Here is a 21,083-nt window from a genome sequence, read left to right as displayed (position 1 = left end):
GCATCAATCTATTGAAGAAGCCTCATTATCTAGTTCATTTATTCAGTTTAATTTGAATATGCAAATGCATGCAAATTACACAACACAATGGTTGATCTTAAGAGACTAGCTGAAAAGGTTACAGTGCACAAGGATGGTTACGTAGGATGCATCCTGTCAAAGTGTGATAATCTCCTTATGACATAAATATGCCGTGGTTATAATGGTCATAATGGTAATAATACTGAGTGCAAACAGAGAATGAATGGGACAATGGAAGCTAAAATATGAGTTAAAAGACAGTTTGTGCTTCAAGGGAAAACAGTTAGATGTTAAAAAATATTATAGCTAAAATATAGCAAAGACTGATGATAACTCCTTGTTATTCATAGGTTTTCAGTCTGCTAAAATGATCTGCTGATTGACTGTGTCTGTCATCTACTGCTCTTGCCTTCCAGGTAGAAGAGGCAGAGGAAGTTAAAACGGATAAAAAGATGATTTTCATTGAATATGTTTTATCCTTCTTATGTAACGTGATATATATAGGCTACTCGTTTTTTTTTTTCCTGTGAGTTGACATACGAGTTCGGAGAACGTGTCGATCTGTTGTTGATTGCTTATGTCTTGTTCAGCCTGAGTAGAGGAACGCGTTGCTAATGCTAACGCAACAAAAAAAAAATCTCACAGTAGATTTGACAGAAGTGTGTGTGTGGTTTTCTTCATTGGCCCCTGTTTACTGTAGCGTAATATATATCTTTTGTTATCAGAGAGAGAGACCTCTAGTGGTCAAAGTAAATATGACAGGAGCAAACGATAAAATCAGAGCGACAGTCCTAGCAAATGTGCTACAAGTGCAAAGACCAAGTAAAACATGTTTCTCCTGAGGTAAAAGTGAATTCTTCCTTCCTCTCTTTCACTGCGTATGAGGGGTTTTCAAATACCAAAGGGATTTAGGCTAAAATTCCCTCCAAACACTCGTAACGTGGCCGAGTGGCCGGCGATAATGATCATCTGCGCTGTAGTTCCTTTCAGCTTCTCCTCGCTGGTGTGTTTCATTATCTCTCCTCTCCACTGCTTTTGATGTTGCACCTTATTCTGCTGCACTATCATAAACCATGCACACACACACACACACATTCACACACATGCAATTCACACACACAAAAGCCTGCAAGTTATTTCCTCTGCTGATAACACAGGAGAATAAGCTGAAAAATCCCTACAATTTTAAAGGCTCACGCTAACACACCATCAAACACAGACGAGAGCACATGAACACCTGTTGCTCGGCGACACACCCACCGCTTGCACATTATCTATCTCCTCTCTCCTTCTCTGCATTCCCTAAACAGTCATCAAATCACAAATGTTGAATATATTTCCCTAAATCCTTCCCAATCTAGGCATCTGTCAAAAAAACCCCTCAGTTTACCCAGAAGTTAACGCAATGCCTGTTCCCCCAACGCAATATTTTTCTGCAGCACTCCCTCAACGGTGTCGGTAGCACGGTGACCTTTTCTGCAGCAGTTTTGAGTCTCTATAGGTGGCTATCCATTCTTCCCTTTGTTCAGCCATGGGGGGAAAATGGTGCTCTTAACTATCCACTTTGTCACTTTATCTCTCCGCATCGCTTCCTGTGTGGTGGAGGACTGTGTGGCAGGAAAACTCCCACGTTCCCAAACCCTCATTTTCAAGCTCATAAAGGCATGAAGGGGGAAAAAGGTAAATGAACTCCATGGCTGGAAAGATACAGAGTCTGAAACACTCTATCATAATGTTCATCTATCTACATATCCAGAGCAAAGTGCTAACAAAGGGCTCATGATGATGCTCTAGAAATCAGGACTGTTGTATTTATTAAAAGGATATTCCGGCGTAAGTTTAACCCATGATCCAACACACCATGACACCAAATAAGACCCTTAATCAAGTTAGCCGACCGCTAGCTTTTCTAGTTGTAGCAACTTCAGCATAGACCGCACAATAACAATACACTGCAGTCTATTCCTCCACCAGCCAACCAGCATCAAAAGAGCCAATAGCCACAAATAATGCTCAGAACAACAGCACCAAACTTCATCAACAGCACAAATAGCGTCCCCGCCCATAATACAAGGCATCAAACACCTGCTAGCTTTGCCTGAAAAGTGACGAAAACAAAACTCACCCACTCCCCTCCAGCCGCTTGCGAAGCCCTGACAAGTCGATTACCGAATGCGTGTGGGAGTTGAAGCTTTAGACTAGTTTAACTTGACTCGTGCACCTTCACTGAATGGAAAAAACGTTCACAGAACTCCGGTGTAAAAAGATTAGGCAGAATGTATTTCTTGTTTTCCAAAGTATCTGGTTTTCTCATCAGAAAAAGCAAAACGGCTTTTTCTGATGAGAAAACTAGATAAGAAAATTGTGTGGCTCAGTCCTAACCAAGCCTCAACTAACTCTTAAAGCAAAATCCTTTTTTAACTAATCATGAATTAAATTAAATGAATTTAACTTTTGCCTAATCAACTATTTATCCAATCAAAACAATTATTTATTTACGCTACTTTACAATATAAACAAGCAAAACATGTAGGAGCACACAAAACACACTTTGGCTCCCACAGTGTTCCTCTCTGTCTTCCGTCTCTGTTTCTAACAATAGCACAAACGAAGTTTTGATATACTTCAAATCCTGTTAAAATGACTGTGTTGAATAAAACAAACAGTAATGTCTTCATTGATATTTTACTTTCATGTTTATTGAAAGCTACCTTTTATGTTGCAAGAGTGCACTTTATCGGAGTGTTGTTGTTTACCTTTTACTATGTTTACGTTGTTTGCACATGTTGGCAAAAGTGCAACTATTTAGATTAAAATCTATTCAGAAAGGTTATTTGGCCTAAACTGTCTGTTTTTCTTTTTTCGATTTAAGATCGTGATGAAATCGAAATTGTGACTTCATTTAAAAAAAAATCGTGATATGATATTTTTGCCATATCGCCCACCCCTATGTCACGGTGTGTTAGACCATGGGTTAAATTTACGCTCGAATATCCCTTTAATGTACTTTATATTACAGGATAAAAAACCTAGACCTCTGCAACTGATATCCAGGTTTTTAGGATTCATACAGTCACCACTGGAGGTTGAGAGACTGATGCCATAATGTTACATTATTACTGTCGTGTGTTTACAGTGAGTCCATCAGCCGTCTACCTGCAGCCAAATAAACTCATCATCTCTCAGTGTCCGTTGGAGTGACAGTGATGAAGTGTGGGACGTGGTCGCCGTGACCGTCAAAAGTGAAAATGTGTGACATTTCAGGAAGAACACTGACTGACGCTAAAAAGGAACAAGGGTGTGTTACCCAGCTGCACCAAAACTCATCCCACCACCTCTCCTTCAGTATCTATGGAAAGAGCTCTGCTGCTTCCATCTATATCTGTTCATCCATTATGCATGACCAATTTACACTGTCGAGATAGAGGGAGGAGAGGAGGGAGCGAGGGAGGAGGGGAGAGGAGGGAGAAAGAGGAGGAAAATGGCAATTTACTAACCCTGCAAATTGATAGAGTCTATATCTATATTAGCAAGGATAATCAGGATATTGGAAAACGTGGCCACATCTGTACTGTATGTCTATTCATAATGGATGACCCATTTACACTTTTATTTACACAAGAGCACAGAGACACGGAGGAGGAGGAGGAGGAGGAGGAGGAGGAGGAGGAGGAAGAGAACAAGTGCTGCCACTCTCTACCCGCAGGCGATCCTATCTCAGAGCATCATTGGCACAAGTCTGCTGTTATTGCTTACCTCACACACTTTTACTCTGTGTGTTAGTGTGTGTGTGTGTGTGTGTTTGCGACAGTAATGGCACTCTCTCCTTGGAACAGATGCCCTTAACAGATGTCATTCAGCTTCCAACAGAGACGGTCAATAAGACAATGAATTGTAGCTCACCGAACCCACATCAGTCCATCCATTAGCGCTGTACGATTAATGATAATTGATGAAGAAAAGAAAGAAAAGAAACACCTGATTGCAGCTCTGACGGTTGCACTTATCAAACTGTATGAGGCTGAAATGTCTTCTTATGGAGGAGAGAAACTGAGTGTAGGAAGTCAGCAAGTTTAAACGTCTCCATTGTATTCAGCTCACACACTTGTCCAACAATAAATAATAACAACTCATCCAACACTGCCCATTTTTTATCTATCTTTTAAATTACCACTCTGTATTCACCAACTGTACATTTAGTCTTATCCACATGCCTCCACACTCTGCAATGTTTTACTCTACTTTAATGTTTTATTCTTTACACTGCAAAATCTCAAAATCTTACCAAGAATATTTGTCTTCTTTCTAGTCAAAACAAATTTCATTATACTTAAAATAAGACTCATCACATTAAAAAGTAGCTTGTTTTTAAAGACATTTTTTACTTCTTTCAAGCATATTTTCACTTGAAATAAGTAGAAAAATTTGATAGTGGATCAAGTTTTTCTTTTTTACCGTATTACAAGCACAAAACACTTGCTTTCATGTTACTACTTATTTCAAGAGAAAATAGTTTGAAACAAATGAAAATTATCTAAAAAATAAGATCATTTTTAGGTGATGATTCTTATTTTAAGTGAAAATAGTTTCGTTTTGACTAGAAATGAGACATTTTGACAAGAAATAAGACAAATATTCTTGGAAAGATTTTGAGTTTTTGCAGTGTACCTTTGCTTTTTTACATCTCCTGCTGTAACAAGTAAATTACTCATAAGTGGGATCAATAGAAAGTCTTATACATCTTATAAAATACCAACATTTCTCTATATGCAAGAGTCTATTTACATCTGTGGCTTTATCACTCCTGCTGTGTGATGCACACTCGTGCACATCACAGGTGTAGCGAGGCCTTAGGAGGATAAAACTTCATTATTAAAGCACAGTGCTGTAAAGTCTTGTAGTGCATGAGATGCTGAGTTCAAGTCTTTTATTGCACCAGCACCCACGCAGGTGTTTTTAGTTACTGAGGATGAAGGTTGAAGCTGGATGGAGCTCAGCTGGGACCGCGCCGACGTCTCCACATCTCAACAAATCAAACAAAGCCAACCAGGAAGTGAGGGACGACATGTCAATCAAACTGTTTTTTTTTTACTCAGATTATTTCATATAAATGATTCAACCTCGAAGAGATCAAATTATTCCATTAAAGGGATAGTTCACCCAAAATTCAAATTTCACTCATTATCTACTCACCCTCATGTGGACTAAGGGCTGGGAGAAGTTTCAGAGTCCGCCTTCTCTGAGTTACAGGGGGTCTCGGCGTAGCAGTGCATGTCAATATAGCGGTTGCAAATGGATACCAACTGTCTTCGTAACAAAAAGACACACCAAAAAACATCCAAATACCTCCATGCTGCTCGTATGTAATGTCCGTCTTGTATTGAAGCCCCCGAAATGCGAAATTGTCCCGAAAAAAATTAAATAAGTCTATTTTTCAAGCTTGTTTGTAGCGGAAGCTCCTCTTCCTGGTTCCTCAAATTTGGACGAACCAGGGTCCGTCCTCTTTCCAGTTCATCCAAATTTGACGAACCGGGAAGAGGAGCTTTGAGAAGCTTCTGCTACAAAACAAGCTTGAAATATAGACTTATTTAATTTTTTCGGCACAATTTCGCATTTCGGGGCTTCAATACATACGAGCAGCATGGAGGTATTTGAATGTTTTTTGGTGTGTCTTTTTGGACGAAGAAAGTTGGTATCCATTCACAACCATTATATGGACAAATACTGCTGCGCTGACCCCCCCGTAACTCAGAGACGGCACGGAGGACTCTGAAAAATCTCACAGCTCTTAGTCGACATGAGGGAGAGTAGATAATGAGTGAAATTTTAATTTTGGGTGAACTATCCCTTTAAACAGTGGAAAATCTGACTGCATCTTGATGCAACAGAGTTCCCCACTATCGGTTTCAGTATCTACTGATCTGCAGCTGCAGGAACAAACTGATCACTGGTTCACTAGACAAATATCAGGCAGCACATTATTACCTCTGCAAATATATGAAACACAGGAATCTGTCAATCACCTGTCTCACCTGTTCCTGTTTGTGAATTCTCCTTCTCTGTTTATATTCTACCAGAAACCACAGCCAATTACAAAATACTAGGAACCCTGTTACCGGTTATTGGTTATGAATCAGCATAAAATTGATCTGCAGTGTTTCCAGCTGCCTTGTTTTTACCAAATGAAGATGCTGCTCCCTGGCTCTCCGGGCCAGATCTCCTCCAGCTGTGTGAACCCGTGATGGCAGCGGTGATGACTCTCACACGCCTTTTGCTCGGTGAACGGATGTGTGCAGAACAGATAATGGTGGTGTTCCTGTGAGCAGTGTGTGTGTGTGTGTGTGGTATGAATTATTGAGCGGTGTTGATGCTGGCCAGGTCCTCCCTGCCTGCAGGCTGCAGCTCAGAGATGTCATGTTAGCGCAGCAGCCTCGGCTCTCAGCGCTACGCTTCACCTACTGTACTCTCATTCATATGTACACGCAGCCACGGCTATCCACTGCTATCTGCATTATCTACCACACACACACACACACACTGAGACAAGTAACGCACACAAATACACAAACATCCTCCAGGGGAAATGGCCCATTATTTAAACCATTTGTCAGCATCTCAAGTAAACAACAACACACTTTAGATAAATATATAAAATCAATGGCAAGGCAGAGCATGCCCGCCAGTTAGAGCTAAAAATAGACAGAAATTAGATTGATACTGAATGGGATGATTTATGATAAAGTTAAAAAATTACACACAAAAGTTATATAAAAAAACTTCTTTCACGATACCGAAGTAAAAGATGAAAGTGAAGTTTTTCTTTACAGGCTCTCGGCCATATGTTGCATTACAGATCATTAGCACGGTCTAATTAAAAACACTTAAAAAGCATCAATTTTGATTGGCCTGTCTGCACTTTGAAAATGTCAACAGGAGCATAAGTGGCCGTAACTAATAAAGCATAAATAATAATAATACTCTGATAGATTGAAGCTTTTTAATTGCCAGCAGCAGCAGCAGCAGCAGCAGCCAGCAGAGAGGATGTGTCAACTGATCCCTGATCGCTCATAGTGAAGAGTTAATAAAATAATACACATTACAAAAACATGACTTATGTTACTCATCATGTTCACCTGATGTCATTGTATTAATATTTCTAAACCGGGAACCTCGATATGATTCACACATGAGTACATTTGTCATAATATCAACCGACTTATCAACTAAATTAAAATAATCCCTCTAAGTTTAGACTCATTCTCTGTTCTGATTCACTGCTGCACAGTGATGACACCTGAAGATTCATGAAGATTCCTCAAGAGGTTTTCACACTGACCTCATTCAGACTTTTCCGTTTGATCCAAACCAGATATACAGGTGTGAACGCTCCTCTGCACCAAAGACCAGACATTTGGTCCAACCCAAAGAGGTGGTCTCGGACCATGGTTCAGACTTTTACAGTGTGAAAGCTTTTTTTGTTGTTGTTATTGCTGGTTTGGACATTCGTAGCTTTAACAGAAAGTAGCAGTGGTTAGCCTACACACGTTAGCATACACACTTTAAAAAAAAAATGTAACCAGGTAAAGCTTATTAAGATATAGCATCTCTGTTTCAAAAGCGACCTGGCCAAGAGGCAGCAAAAATTACAAGTACATGCAGTAATACAATTAAATACAGTAGAAAACAGTTCAATAAATAAAAATGAAATTATCAGGGATAGATTAAGTGTAACATCTGGGGCGGTGCATGGCGCAGTAGTTAAGGCGGTCGCCCCATGTAGAGGCTACAGTCCTCAACGCAGGCATCCCCGGTTCGAATCCCGCATCGGGCAGACCTTTCCTGCATGTCATTCCCCCTCTCTCTGCCTCCCCCTTTCCTGTCTATCTCACTGTGCTATCAAATAAAAAGGCAAAAACGCCCAAAAAATATACTTAAAAAAAAAAAAAAAAGTGTAACATCTGATTTAAAAACAGTGGCAGAGCCCGATGCTTACGAGTTCCTTAGTTTTAAGAATTTTAACAAAGTTACCAAGAGGGATCAGATTCGATTATTTTAAAAACGCTAATATTTTAAAAACGCTGAACCGTGGAGCCAAGGTCCAGCAGAGCTTCAGTCGTCTTCGAGACGATAAAGCCTCCACATGACGAGGACGTTCATCTGAATATGAACTAGGCTCCATATTGTACCTGATGGTGTTGATGCTAATGGTAGCAATGACATAACAGTAGAATTATCCTTGTCTGTTCATTTTTCTAGATGGCTACTTTGCTGACAAGCTAATGGGAGGAGAGTTCAGGTGAGAAAACGGCCTTAAAGACGACAAACCTTCTTCTTTTTACAGATATGAAATAGAATCTATATTTGCAAAACAACATGTTTTAAGAAACTCATCATGTTAATTTATGTGCATGTGGTTGATTCCTGTTTAGAAATCTGTGCTGATGGTTTTCACTGTGTCATATTAATGTTACGCTGCCGTTAAGTAGCTGCTTCAGAATCATTAATTATGAGCAGGATTCATTGAAAACAGCGCTAACGTTACATCTCTTTTATGTTCGCCCGAGGACACTCAGCTCCTCTTAATCGTCCCTTTTTTTTTTTTTTTTTAACACATGCAGATTTGTTTTTTTGTGTTTTCTAAATAACGCCACAGATTTCATCATATGAGCTGGGGTGATTTCATCATGTCTGAGCTGCCAGAGGCGACGCTTTCAAGCCCTCTCTAATAAAAACAAACAAAACGGAAAAAAAAAACGAGCCTCAGCACTTTAGTGTCCCTGTCTTTCATCCTCCTCTTCCTTTGTCTCTCTTTCTTCCTGCCTGTTGATGGCCGCCTTTGAACACACACACAGATAAATATAAGACAGAATGTGTTTTTGTTGTTTGTGTTTTTTTTTTGAAAGACAAAATGAAAAGAGCGACGGCCGCTGTCACGTCAAACGTGTCCCGGCCGTCCACAGAGTGTGTGTTTGTGTGTGTGCGTGGGAGCAAAGTACCTTCATCGTCCTCCAGTGTTTGTCAGCGGGTCAAATATTTACAACTAACTCATCTAATCATAACTACAAACCCACACACACACACACAGCTGCAATAAAAATGTTTAGATGTCATTTATTCAGAAAGAAAATTAAAGGGTGAAACGGAAAATCTTATGAATCACAAACTAGAGCGTCAATCAAACCATCGTGCACAAGATGTTACTGTAAAATCTAGTTTAAAACACTTTAATTGTCAAATGACAATTAAATAGAAATATGAGAGGTAACTAAAGCCAATGTAAAGTATAGACTGAATATGCAGAATGTGAAAGGGAGCTTCTTTAGCGAGACAGTAATAGAGGGTTTTGATATAAGCACGTTGGAACATGTCATAGCATTTTAATGTGACTGCTCCCTCAGTTACAGGTGCTCAGGCTCAATAGCAGGGCTTACTGCGGCGCTTAAATGAAACTGAGCGATCGTTACTGTTATTAGTTCTACCAGCTTTTCTGCTGGGAAAAGTCTAAGAGCTGTGAAAGAGCTCCGTGACCTTCTGACCCCTTCCCAGGCTCTGCAGGTCTAAAATACAATAAGGGATCAGCTGAGGAAGAAGAATGAATCTAGATTGAACGTCTGAGAGGAGGCAACTCACCATCATCCAGCAGAACTCAATTATATAATAATACCTGCTATGGATCAGTATGCAGAGCTGCAGTGTAAGTTTATGATGTGAGATTATACAGTAGCCTATAGCAGAAAGAGAGGTTTTATGGAAACACAACAACACAATTCTTCCACTGTGCAAAACACATGGAAAACGAACCAAACAGGAAGTTCTATTTCGTCCCTCCTGACCGCCAGAGGCGGTGCTTTAAGCACTGGATAACTCCGCCCGCGCTAGCGCATGTCGAGTACGAATAACAACAATGTCACCTGTGACCCCTGCATGACCCCCGGGAGGCTATATCTTCCGGTGTCAGCAGGCAATCGGCTCCTTCATTCTTCTCGCGACCGCGCGTCGAGGTGTACGTAAGTATAGCATGGCCATTTAATTGGCCTGGTACAGCTATTACTGGCGTGCTGCTGGCTTTGTGCAGCCTCGTGCCTCCGTGGCGGGAGTAACGGGCTGACGCTCGTCCTCCCAGAGGCTGTAGCCGGCGATTTGCACGTTGTATGTTCTTTACCTGCTCTGTAAAGGTGGCTGGCTGGGTGGTGGCGTTTCCGCCCCTCACCTTCCAGCATTGCACGCAGCTGCTGAGGGCTGTGTTGCTAGCAGGTTTGTGCTGCTTTGAATGCTATTAACTGTTCTGTTTTGTGTTTCTCTGTTAGTGTTCAAAGTATTATTGAAGGATTCAACTGTGTTATTGAGGTAGGGTTCCAATCCCTCTTCTAGCTCAGTTGTGTTAAAAAACTGCTTACCTTGTTGGTGAAGGTTGCGTTCCTGCCCCCTCTCCCAACTTGGCTTTGTGTTTCAAGGTGTTGGCGTTTCCGTCCCGGCGACGTCACATCTTGTCTCTTTTTTGTGTTTTTTTGCCACCTGGTTCCGGATGGCGCATGCCTGTGGCAGCTGTATGGCGTCCCTGGAGCCTGAGGATGGCCATGACCGGTGTGTGTCCTGCCTTGGTGTGGATCACCTGCGGGAGGCCATCACCGATGAAGCCTGTATAAATTGCAGCATTATGCCGAGGTCGATAAGGCTGGCCAGGCTAGCCCAACTGGATCCACTCTCCTGTCTGCCCTCATTCCAGTCCGGGGGGGCGGATTCCTGTCGGGATGCTGCACAGAAGAGGCCTGCCTCACGGGACGTGGGTGCTGTCCCCGCAGGGAAACGACGCAGGAAGACGGACGACCAGCTCTCCTCGAAGGTTGACCGTCTGGCGGCTGATATGGAGGAGATGAAGGCACTTCTCCTTGGCCTGCAGCCTGCTGGTAGGATGCCACATGCTGCTGCTACGGCTACTCGGGGGTCACCGCTGCCAGTGGACGATGCCATCTCCATTGCAGCTTCATCCAGCCAGTTTAATGATTCTGAGCAGGTTGAGTTGGCGACTCCAACAGTAGCGGGCTCCTCGCATTCTTCGGCCTCGGGTTCCCGGCGGGGCTCTGAGGATTCGTCCATGGGGGCAATCATCCGGGCTGCCCTGGCACGCCTGCAGCTTGATGCACCTACCGAGGGTAAGGCTCCCAGTGCTTTCTACAGGCGCAACCCCCCACCGGCGAAGACTGTGGTACCGCACTCTCCGGATTTTTTGAAGGAGCTGCACTCTTGCTGGGCAGACACGTCGGCCTTCACCAGGCCGGGGTCGGATGAGCGGGCCTTGGCTGCCATGGAGGGTGCTGAGGCAGTTGGCCTTCTCCACATGCCAGCGGTGGAGCCTGCGATTGCGGCCTTGATCGTGTCTCCGGATGAGGCAATGAAGCCTGACCCCCGGTGCCCTTCTGCCCAGTGTAAAGTCACTGATGATTATGTCTGCAGGGCTTACACCACAGCAGCGCGCATCGGCCGCCTGGGAAACACCCTGTCCCACTTCCTCTTGGCTCTCTCGACTTCTCTGCAGGATGCCCAGGTGGACGACTCCGTCCGCGACATCTGCGACGCCTCCCTGCAGGCCTTTGCCTGCCAGTCGAGAGAATTGGGTCGGCTCATGTCCACTCTGGTCCACACTCGCCGTCACGTCTGGCTGGCCCAATCGCCCCTGACGGAGGCGACTCGCAGGGTCCTTCGTGGGGTGCCGGCGGCGCCTGGTGAGCTGTTTGGCTCCGCAGCCCTGGAGGCCTTGGACCGCACAGCTGAGGCGGATGAGACCAGGAGGCGACTGGCAGGTCTCCACAAGAGGACGCCTACCTCCAGCAGGCCGAGGGCGTTCCCATCTGCCCCTCCACGTCCTCCACAGATGCCCCCCCAGGCTGCTCAGCGGCCGTCGCGACGGGACACGAGGAAGCCGACAGGTGACTTTCGTGCCACAGTGCGCCGCTCACCGCGCCAGCAGCAGGCCTCTAAGCCCGACCGCCGTTCCTCCGGTTCCTTCAGGGCCCGGGGGCAGCGGCGCTAGGGCCACGGGGCCGGTCGTCGGATGCTTTTCCCAGCAGCAGCTCAGTCACTGGGCTGCCTGCTGTCCGGACCCCTGGGTTGTGTCCACCTTGACCCAGGGGTACGAATTGCAATTCCGACGCCGGCCCCCTGCCTTTGGCCGGGTGAAGATCACATCTATCGACGACCCGGCCAAGGCCCAAGCCCTAGCCCAGGAGCTGTCCACCCTCCTGGACAAGGGTGCCATCCTACCGGTGGACCCCCTCCTTCATCCCGGGGGAGTGGAGGCTACACCCAGAGGTGGTCGAGCTGATCTGGGGCGTTTTCGGCAGGGCGGAGGTGGATCTCTTTGCCTCGAGGGCGTCAACCCATTGTCCCCTGTGGTTTTCCTGGACGGAGGAGGACAGTCCTCTAGGACAGGATGCCTTGGGGCACGAGTGGCCCAGCGTCTTCCTGTACGCCTTTCCACCGCTGCCTCTGATCCTCCCGGCGCTGCAGCGGGTCCTTCTTCGGGGACATCGCCTCCTCCTGGTGGCCCCATTCTGGCCAGGGAGGCCCTGGTTTCCTCTGCTGCGGAAGCTCTGCTGCAGCTCGCCATGGCGTCTCCCAGGGAGGAGGGATCTCCTGTCCCAGCTAGGGGGCCGGATTTGGCACCCCGACCCCTGCCGTCTCCAGTTGTGGGCTTGGCCGCTGCAGGGCCCGACACACTTCTGACCGGTTGCACTGAGCCTGTCCGACGAACCATCTCGCATGCTCGTGCATCGTCCACCCGCCTCCAGTATGACTGCAAGTGGAGGAGGTTCTCTGCCTGGTGTGCTGACAGGGGGGAGGACCCCACTTCTTGTCCAGTGACCACCGTTCTGGACTTTCTTCAGTCTCTCCTGGACGATGGTCGTGCACCTTCCACTTTGAGGGTGTATGTGGCTGCCATTTCAGGGCGGCATGATCTCATTGACAGTGCTACCGTCGGGTGCCAGCGGTTGGTGTCTCTATTTCTGAGGGGGGCATTGAGGCTGCGGCCCACTGTGTCCCCGAGGGTTCCAGCGTGGGACCTCTCCCTGGTGCTGAAGGCCCTGGCTTCTTCACCCTTTGAACCTCTCGCCCAGGCTGACCTTAAGTGGCTGTCGTTGAAGACGGCCTTTCTTCTGGCTATCACCTCAGCAAAGCGGGTGGGGGAGTTGCAGGCTTTGTCTGTTGGCGAGTCCTGCCTACGTTGGGGGCCTGAGGGTGCGAGTGTGACCCTGTGGCCTAATGTTGCATTTCTGCCGAAAACCCTGCCCCGTGGCCATGTCAACCGCCCTATTCACCTGGCGCGGTTTGATCCCCCAGCGGCTGATGATGAGTTGCGTGTTTTGTGTCCTGTGCGGGCCCTGGCTGCCTATATCAGTGCCACTGCACATGTGCGGCAGACGGAACAGTTGTTTGTTTGTTATGGGGGTCGTACCAGAGGTTGTGCCCTCTCCAAACAGCGCCTTTCTCATTGGATTGTGGACACCATCTCTTGTGCTTACAGGATCAACGGTCGGGCGTTGCCGGCGGGGGTCAGATGCCACTCCACACGCGGTGTCTCCACGTCCTGGGCTGCCCTGAGGGGCGTACCCCTGGATGACATCTGTTCTGCAGCCTCTTGGTCGTCGCCGGGTACTTTCCACCGCTTTTACCGGCTTAATGTTGCTGCTCCCCACCCGTTGGGCGTGGTCCTTTGCCTGGGCCTTCGACCTCTCTTCAGTAAGGTGGGTTGTGGGATTCTTCATGACACTGTTGGTATATGTCATCCAGTGCTTAAAGCACCGCCTCTGGCGGTCAGGAGGGACGAAATAGAACGAAAGTTACAGTTGTAACTACGGTTCTATGAGTCCCGGATGACCGCCAGAGCGCTCTGTCACTCAGAATCCTCGCGCGTTCACGAGCAGATTTTGGGAGCCGATTGCCTGCTGACACCGGAAGATATAGCCTCCCGGGGGTCATGCAGGGGTCACAGGTGACATTGTTGTTATTCGTACTCGACATGCGCTAGCGCGGGCGGAGTTATCCAGTGCTTAAAGCACCGCCTCTGGCGGTCATCCGGGACTCATAGAACCGTAGTTACAACTGTAACTTTCGTTTTCTATATCTCAAGATAACACTGATACAGGAACTCCCCAAAATCCCAGCTGGTTTGCTTCTCAAACTCAAACAACTTTATTAATCCCACCAGGGGCAATTGATTTCTGTCATTTTTGTAATCATTATACTCTTATAACCAATGAACTTAGATTGGGTACAGCAACCCAAACCACCACAATAGCAGCCACAACGACAGCAATAAGAGCAACAACAACAACAACTGAAATGTTCAACCATGTATTAAATGACCACCTTAAACTCACAGATTTCCCCGCTCAGCAATAACGTCAGTCAGCTCAAATAAACAAAAGAAATCCGCTCGTGCTCACCTGAAGCCCCTCCAGACAAACCGGAAACGCAGCAGACTCACGGGACCACTGACGCTCTCCTCCCGCGGCTCCAGCTGCTCCAGCTGTGCTGAGTCCGTGTAAAGTTTCCTTCTCCTCGGGTGTTGGTTTGGTCCGTCGGTGCAGCGATAATCCAACAGCTGAAACGCAGGGGAAACCGCGGACTTTTACTCGCGCATAAATCCGTCCTGTGAGCCGACAGGTGACTCGACCTCTCCTGCTTGGCGCCATATTTCAAACGGCCCCACCTGACGTCGCCACGTCAGTACCCGGCGGGCCATCCCATTGGCTGCTGAAATCGTCGACGTCATAAGTGGGGGTATAGAGAGCCCAGAGCGATAGATATAACAGAGTGGCGACAACCTTTGATGTCGCCGCCAGCGCGGTCACGTGGTTCATGTAGCTCCCAATAGTTCCAAACGAGGCTGCCGCTGTCATGTTCTGCTATGGGACAGACAGCACTGAGCTTGCTTTTGGACGGTAAATATTAAAAAATAAACCGTACAAAGGTGTATTTACAACTGTTACTGAATTACTGTATGTACATCAATGTCAGTTTTAAAACAAAAGGCAAAATCTTCTTGCTTCAAGGTTTTATTTGTCACTCTAAAGTGCAGATTAGCCTGCCCTACAGTAAAAATGGCATAAGAAGAGGAGTAAAGCAATATATTAAGTGGGAATATATATATTTAAGCATCAAAGATGTTCAATCAAACCCACACAGTTTGAAACAACGTTCAAAACACACACAGCCAGTATCACAACTAAACATAAAGCCCGTTAGCTTAATGCTAACGTATAATGCAAAACCTCATTGACGGGCTAACAGAAATTAGCATCGATATCGCCATTTCGCGGCAACCAAGCCATAGCAGTAAAGCTGCCAAAACCTGGCTTTAGCGCTGTCAACACGTCACAGTTTTCATGCAAGAAAGTCACCGTTTAATCCAGAGTCTGTGGTCAGTTCATAACGTTTGTTAGGAACTTGCACCGATGTTTGTTTGGGAGAAGTGCAGAGTCTGTGTGAGCCCAGACCGGGGACCAGGGCAGCGGCTGTCACAGCAGCAGCAGCCGCTCTACTGAGCTGATCTGCCGGCGGGGCCGACCGTCCATAGGCGGCCTTACCTATGTTTCAACCGTTTCAATTGAAACGGGCCCCAGCCACCAGGGGGGCCCCCAGCTGCCAGTCACCAAGTAAAAGACAGCACAATAATTCATCACCTAGGTTTCACCTTAACATACACACACACACACAGGCCTACATCCACCACACACACAAACAGCTCTGTCCACCGTGCGGTCACACACTCGACCCCTGATCCGCTCTACAACCACTGATGCGCGTGTCATGCCACACCGCGACTGTAGCCTACTAGTCGCTCCTAATTAATAATACGGCAGGAAATATCAATAACAACGTAGCTTACCTTTGAAAACGGCCCGCAAACTACCAATAGACCCTCGTTTTCCTTCTCCCAGTATTATTCCTTTTCTCTTAGCGTTTCTAATGTCCTTGTGTTTTTCCTGCTTTCCTCCTGACGTGCGCCCAGTTGCGTAACCTGATGATTGACGTCTGTCAATCACTTTCCTCCTCTTTTCTTTTTTTCCTCGGGTTAAAATGCCTCCAAACAAGCGATCTATGAGTACGTCCCAACTTAACAGAGAAATAAAACACAGCGAGAGCACAACTAAAATGTGACATTATTGGCAGCTTATTTACAGATTTTAATAATGGAGGAGACAGCTGTCTGTCTGTCTGCTGCTCCAGCACCGCAGCACCGACAGGATCAGCGCCTGTAGACGTCTGTCTGTCCGCATGTCTCGTCCTTTCCTTGTCCGTGGTCGTGATGCTGAAATAACGCGGAGCACTTTGCTCTCATTACTTTTGTTGCCAATTTAAATTCAGAATAGGCTATTGTTAAAGTTTTTGATTGTGTTAAGATCCCTGGTTTCTTGCCCTTATAGTGATTTTAACACTTAATGTGTTGTGCGTACCTGGGATGCATGGATAGTGCGTTACTGCGTCCTTTCAGGGTAGCATCAGCGACACATGGACACATAGCTGGCAAATAATGTTATGTTTAACAGGGTAGGGCCTCATATGAAATATTGAAACGGGCCCCCAGATGTCTAAGGCCGCCACTGCGACCGTCCTCCTCCCGGAGGAGGAAACGAGCCAAGTAACGGTATCCGCATGTTTTTAGAGGTTTACTGCTGGCTGGTTAAATTATTTTAAAGAGATTAATGTTGGTCTCATTGATGAAATTTAACAACTGTGGCAGTGGCATTAGTTTGTTTGAATGAAAAGTGAGCAGGGCTGCTTCTGGGCTACGGACTGAAATCACCACAGTTAAATAAATGTTTTTCAATGAACCGATCAGTCTAATAATTTTTATTTTGTTAAGTCAACATGGTTACTGTACTTGGGAAAGATTATTACCACTTTATGACTTAAAATTGGTCGGTATTTCATCAACGTAGCTCAGTAGTTTCTTGCTGTGCAGCCATAGAAACAGACGTGGTCCAGCGCCGCTGGAGGAATGTTTGGAACTATTGAGGGCTCCATGACCCGGAAGTCGGCCCGCCATTTTTTACAACGGAGTCCTATGGGAGTGTCGCCACTCTGTTTTATCTATCGCTCTGAGAGAGCCTAAGCGGAAGCAGGAAGTAACGGTCACCATGGGACCTCAACTCTGAAAAACTCGCCATTCAAATGAACGGGACTGAAAATTTTATTTTGTGATCCGTTTGAATTGTGCCATGAGAAAAAAATATGTCCTCTAGGGGAGAGCCACCTCAATTGTAACGTTTTTCACTTTTCACTCTACTACACAGAGATCGTTTTACCTACATATGTCACATTTTCAGGCAAAGTACCAATACATGTCTGTTATCAAAAACGACTTAAAGTTTTTCAATTAATAAAAGAGGTCTTGAGTAATATAACTGAAAGCGGACTGTGTCCGATGTTACAACTGAAGCGCTGGTGCGTCTTGATTGTAACAGCGGGTTTGATAGGTTGTAACACTGCTAAAAAGTAGCATTAAACTCATCGTTTTCAGGTCAAATCAATTATATTTCATTCAGGGAACTGCTTAACGTTTCTTTAACACTAAGAATGTCCTATAAAAATATTGTATATTATTAAAACTTACCGAAAGTACAAGTTGGAGAGTTTGTGTGAATTCATTGATAGGAGAATGCATGCGAACACTTATGCTGCATTCGATTGCACTCGGAACTTTTTTTTTTTCAGAAGCAGCGTTGCTCTTTCTCTTTCTCACTCTCTCCCTCTCCCTCAAATAGCTAATATCCTCCCCCAACAGTACTTTTTGATTTTCGAAAGACATCCAAACAAACATCACCACTGTGGCCGCCATGTTTTCCGAGGTTGTGCAATGAAACGCATTTACCTCGGAAGTCATAATTTCCAACGAGTGCAATTGAACGCAGCATTAAGAGTCCCATTCATAGCCTATACCTGCACTGACCCCTGTTGGGTCAAATAGCATCACCTCAAATCACTTCTTTTTTTAGAGTCTATGCAAAAGAAAATCAGTCGGTTTGCACAAGTTTTATTGCAACAATAAGACTATAGGCCTACACCTCAGTGCATTAGAACATTATGTGCAGATCAGTCCTTTTCCTCTCCTGTTGTGGGGACATTGTGTAAAACAAACAAAAAACAAACAAAGAGCAAAATTATTCGAGCTGTGTTTGCAGATGTCTGCCGTTGTCATAATTGTAACATGCGTTACAAATGAGCCGCTCGGAGCACCGTCCATTTGGCGTTGTTTACAGAACACACCTACCAATAATTATGTGTTAAAACTATGCAAACTAGTGACTAACATATACATAAAGACACCCAAGCGGATTTTAGCCCTGTAACATTAAAGAAAAAATCTGTAGTCAAAAACTAATGTGGGAGTGAATTTTTCTTATTTTGCGAAAATCCAGCTTCTCCGACGATATCTCACCACAGCGTGGAGGAAAACACTTGCACTTTGCCAGGCATGTGTATTACGGTCCTCGTCACATCCTGACGTAATGACGTCACGATCGCATCGACCAATCAAGAGAAAACGTGAACGTTACAACCGTGAAGCGTTACAATTGAGGCGGCTCTCCCCTACCTGTTTAAAACATCACGTTTCATCCCGAGAAATCAGCAGTTTGTTGTAAAGCTATTGTAGAATAAAATTCAGAAGAATCTGTAACCAGAAAGACTACAAGTCGTGTAGGTGACGTCACACACCAAATGCCGCCCTTTTCCGTGTCAGTTGGTGACGTATTTTCTGTAGGACACAGATCTGTAGTCCGTAGAGCGTCTTTACACAAAATACATTCTTCTGTTGCCGTTTTACGATGAACGGCCGATTTCTCTTCATGAAACGTGATGTTTTAAACAGGTAGAGGACATATTTTTTTCTCATGGCGCAATTCAATCGGATCACGAAATAAAATTTTCAGTCTCATTAATTTGAATGGCGAGTTTTTCAGAGTTGAGGTCCCATGGCGACGTTACTTCCTGCTTCCGCTTAGGCTCTCTATAGTGTAAATGCGCGCGGAATACAATACTGTACTCTTACCAATTTTATTTTCATGTATTTATTTTCTCTCTGTTGCTCTCCTTATTTGATCCCTGCACTATTGTCATTATTATGTTTTTTTGTTTGTTTTTTTCCCCAAACTGCATAATGGTTTGTATTGACAGTTGCCTTTCTAAAAAAAAACTGTATGTAGAAACAGCATCATTTGTCATATGATTATAACAATAACAATACTACAACTAAATAACGTATATTGTATGATTATATTATATTATATTATATTATATTATGAATAACCTTTCAATATTGTTTGTTAACTGAGGTCCCATAAGCAGTGGCATATCACCACACTACTCTGCAGTTGTTGCATGAAACCACATTTAACAGCTAGAATTAACAATGTGTATGAATCTACTAACTACTCCAACTATGTTCCATCAATATTGTAACTTTATTGAAGAGATGTTGTGTCTTTTTAATCCATTATTCTGAAAATGAGCCATAAAAAGTTATTTCATTCAATCTAAACTCTGAAAACTTTTCAGTCGACATGTGATAAATCCATAATAACACAATAAGTCTGTATCATCCTTGTTCTCCCCGTTCCTCCTCACAGGAAGCTGCAGCAGCATCAGTCATTTCACTAAGTGCCTCAAAACGATGTGTGTTTACGCTCTCAACTGTTAAAGACGTGCAGCAGCCGCCGCGGTGATAGATTACCAAGGATTCATTTGAGATGTTTGGAACAACATTCATGAATGCTGTACTGCTTTGGTAAAGAAAGCATTTCCATCTTTAAGCTCCATACAGTATAAAGGTAGATGTTTGTATTAAAGGTCCATACGGTATAAAGGTAGATGTTTGTGTTAAAGCTCCATACGGTATAAAGGTAGATGTTTGTGTTAAAGCTCCATACGGTATAAAGGTAGATGTTTGTGTTAAAGCTCCATACGGTATAAAGGTAGATGTTTGTGTTAAAGCTCCATACGGTATAAAGGTAGATGTTTGTGTTAAAGCTCCATACAGTATAAAGGTAGATGTTTGTGTTAAAGCTCCATACAGTATAAAGGTAGATGTTTGTATTAAAGCTCCATACAGTATAAAGGTAGATGTCCATGTGTAGTGTGATTATAAAGCAGCTCTAGGTTCTATATTAATACTGTGAAAGTATCAAAGCCTCAGTCCACAGAGAAATGCACACAGCCTGTATTCAGAAACTGAGCCTTAAAACCAGCCGTCAGGACTTCCTGTCACTTTGTGATGTCACAACAATGAGGTCATCATAGACTCCCCTATCCAATCTTGCAGTTTGGTTTCTTTCTCCTCTTCTGATTGGCTCACAGAGTTGTTGTCTGCCTACTAGAGCTCCAGAGAGAAGTTGAAACTTTTTATGGATCAGCACTTACAATAAAACACCAGAGTGTGTAAAATATTGAACCACCGAAAAACAACATTACAAGTTTGAGTTTTAAGTAAGTTTACTCTTCCATTTGGTATCCGCGGTAACAACTATTTGTTATGATTGGCTGTGGGGGATTTGTGTTTTGTTTTTACCTGATAATCTGATGTGACGGATACCTGGATGGGTCAATCTGGGCTGCAGACACACAACTCTCCACTTCCTGACTGATTGTGTTTGACAGGCCGATGGGTCTGTCACCTCTGCTGCTCATTAACGTGACCTTTGCACACACACACATGCACGCCCTGGATGCTCGCTGTCTAATTGGGTGAACAGACAGTGTTTTTCTTTGCTTTAACCTTTTCTATAAAGAACTCACAATACATCCCCCCAATGAAAAGGACAGTAAACAGATAAATGGTTTGTTTATACCTCTGCTGAAAAGAGACACTGATGTTTTTTCCTTAATGACTGTTTTACAGTATGATGTGTGTGTGTGTGCATATGCGTAAAAAGCGTCTGTTGTTGTTGCTGGTGGGCATGCTGGCTATCAGAAATACACCCAGCTGAGCTGCGGCATAATAATCATATTATCTGAATAAAATGAATGTTGGTTTGTTTTGTGCTGAGTGTGTGAGTGTGTAG

The sequence above is a fragment of the Trachurus japonicus genome, chromosome 15, assembly GCF_045865225.1.
Source record: "Trachurus japonicus isolate A0001 chromosome 15, Traja_1.0".
NCBI classification, from domain to species: Eukaryota; Metazoa; Chordata; class Actinopteri; order Carangiformes; family Carangidae; genus Trachurus; species Trachurus japonicus.
The sequence above is the reverse complement of the archived record's forward strand: the minus strand, read 5'-3'. Positions refer to the sequence as shown.